A 3,118-nucleotide genomic window follows, 5' to 3' on the forward strand; every position below is an offset into this window, starting at 1 on the left:
GCGAATATGAGCAAATCCATATCAGGTATATTTATGTGGAGTGTAACAGTATCTGACCTCCAGCTACATTTAAAGGACACACCACCCTGGAAGGAACTATCCTGATCAATGGCAAGAAGGCGCGAGTCCTATTCGACACTGGCGCGATCAGAAGGGACATGATCAGCAATGCTTTTGTCTCTGTCCATGGACTCCCAACTCAAGACTTTAACCAACCCATACCAGTCAATATAGCAGCAAAAGGGGCACGATCAAGAAGCCATAAAACCTGTAGCGCAACTATCCATCTTGGTACAACCATCCTACCCCCCCAGGAGATGCTAATTCGAAATCTAGCCAAATACAATGCACTGATAGGAATGCCATTCCTGAACCACCTCAAAGTTATAATCATGGGTGGGGAATCAACCATCGATTTTACAGATCAGAACGTCAGAGTCTCATGCAAGCCAACAAGCAGAGAGTACAGAGCCGCAATCTGTAAAGCAACCGCCCAATGCCTATTGGATGAATACTCTGATGTTTTCCCCGATCAGATACCCAAAGAACTACCACCTGTGAGAGAAGTGAACAACCGCATCTGTCTCCGAGATCTTCCTAATCTGAAGAACCAACCCACCTACTCTATCCCTGATGCATACAAAAGTCCAGTATATGACTGGATCAACCAACAACAAAGGAGAGGAGTGATCTACCGAGCAGATGTCCCAGGTGCCACTCCTATGTTTGTTCAACCCAAAGCAGATGGCAAAAGAATCTCCCCCTTGGTTGACCTCAAACTACACAATGAAAACACGGTTATGGACAGCTCTGCTATCCCAAACTAAACCCAAATCCTGAATGCAGTTGGACAGGCTAGATTGCGAAGCAACATTGATATAAGTGATGCCTACTTCCAGACAAGGTTAGATCCGGAAAGCGAACACTACAACAGTTTCAAAACACTCTTCGGAAGTTTCATTAGCCAAGTTATGTTGCAAGGTGATATGAATGCACCTGCCACCTTTATGCGAATTATAGAAAACCTCCTAAGTGAATACCTCCACCATTTTGTCTAGGTTTACATTGATGATATTCTCATCATCTCGAACACTAAAATAGAACATGCCTACCATATAGGTTTGGTTTGTACCAAACTAAGGGAAGCTAAATTCTACGCTAGCAGAAACAAATCAATTCTATTTGCCGATAAACTCGATATCCTAGGACATGTGATAGATGACGAAGGGATATATGCAGCCCCTGGAAAAATATCATATTTAACGGAATGGACAACACCCGGGAATCGAAAGGAACTCATGCGATTCCTAGGACTAGTCAACTATATCTCCCAGTTCCTACCACACCACGCCACTGTAACAGCACCACTCAGAGACATTACCGGAAATGTGGAATTTGTCTGGACCCACACTCATGATCAAGCCTTTTTCAAGATCAAGGAATTGATTAAAAAAGCCAATGTTATACAACCCATCGACTACAGTAAACCAGAACCGATATGGCTGATTACTCATACATCGGATGTTGGAGTTGGAGTATGGGTTGGACAGGGAGCCTCTCATGAAACGGCAAGACCGGCGGTATTACACAGGAGGAAGTTTACTAATTCACAGACGAAATATGGAACGACAGACAAGGAAGCCCTTGCTGTGATTGATGCTCTTGCTGCATTCAACCACATCCTGATAGGCAATACCTTCACCATTGTCACCGACCATCAGCCCATTACTAACCTTAAAACGGAAAGGATCCCTGGAAGAAGAAGAACGCGATGGATAGGAGAAATCAGCAAATACGATGCAAAAATCATCTATACTCTAGGAAGAACAAACTATTTTGCTGATGGTCTATCTCGCCTATACGGGAACTATGAACTCACTGACCCGCCTCTTATTCATGAACACACAAGACAAAGCAAAGATAGCCCTGACGACACCTGCTATGAACAAGAACCATCGATAGCTACTGCCAGCTCTGCCGCTTCCTCCAATTCTTTCTCTTACACCATGTACCAAGCTGCCGGAACAGAACTAGGGAAAGATATTGATAGCGAATGGAAAGACAAATACACCGTCCGCAGCACACCTCCTCGGGAGCTTGAACAAAGCAGACTCCACTGGTCCTACTGTTATCTAGATACATGCCCTTTTCACTAGACTAAGATTAAATTTGGCAACAGATACCAGCGACCGTACTATATGTCTGCTGATGATTCTAAAAATACCAGTTTCGACACCGCAGAAGGAGCAGGAGAGATATTGGATGAAGATAGATCAACCCAACCTCCCATTGCTCTTAACCCGATCCTAAGATGATACCAAGGTGTTGAAGAACTCGAACAAGCAGCAGCCTACGTAGATGCAATCTCCTACCGACACACTCCGCAGTCAGCACTGCCATCCTCGCTTCCCATAATCAATTCACGACTACTAGATGGTGGACTCTTACGAGTATACAACCATGACACCATTGTTTCTGTCATGCCCTACACAATTCCTGAACATTGCTGACAACTATATGTAACCTTGGAAGAAGAAGAAGAGAATTCTATTGAACCGACCAGAGGGTCTCTCATTGAGGATGAACAAGATCTTAGATCAACTACAGAAGAACTAACTTTCACTTTTCGAAGCCAAATAATAGCAGGATATCACCATAACCAGATCTATTTCAAAGCTATAGACAGCTCCAGATATAGAGATCTCGCCCCCTACAACATATCCAATGGAATGGTCTATACCAGCACCCTTTATGATGAACATTGCCTATACATCCCCAAAGGTCATATGTTCAATGGAATGACTATTAGGGCATATGTCATTACCGAAATCCACAACAAAGGACACCATAGTGCGGACCGCAACCTCCAATATGCTTGAGAATGTTTACTAGCCTGAAATGCAAAAAGACTTCCGCAATTTCGTCAAACAATGAGAACTCTGCCAACCAAACAAGAAGTGAACACCACTACCAGAAGGGAAAGAGCAAACCCTCCAACTACCATGTGGAATGTTCGAATCTGTTGCTATCGATTTCTCAGGACCATTTAACAAATCCGCTGGATATGACACAATTTTGGTAGCTGTCTATTGGCACTAGCACCCGGACACAGTCCCTG

The sequence above is a fragment of the Tuber melanosporum genome, assembly GCF_000151645.1.
Source record: "Tuber melanosporum whole genome shotgun sequence assembly, scaffold_266, strain Mel28".
In the NCBI taxonomy this organism is placed as follows: Eukaryota; Fungi; Ascomycota; class Pezizomycetes; order Pezizales; family Tuberaceae; genus Tuber; species Tuber melanosporum.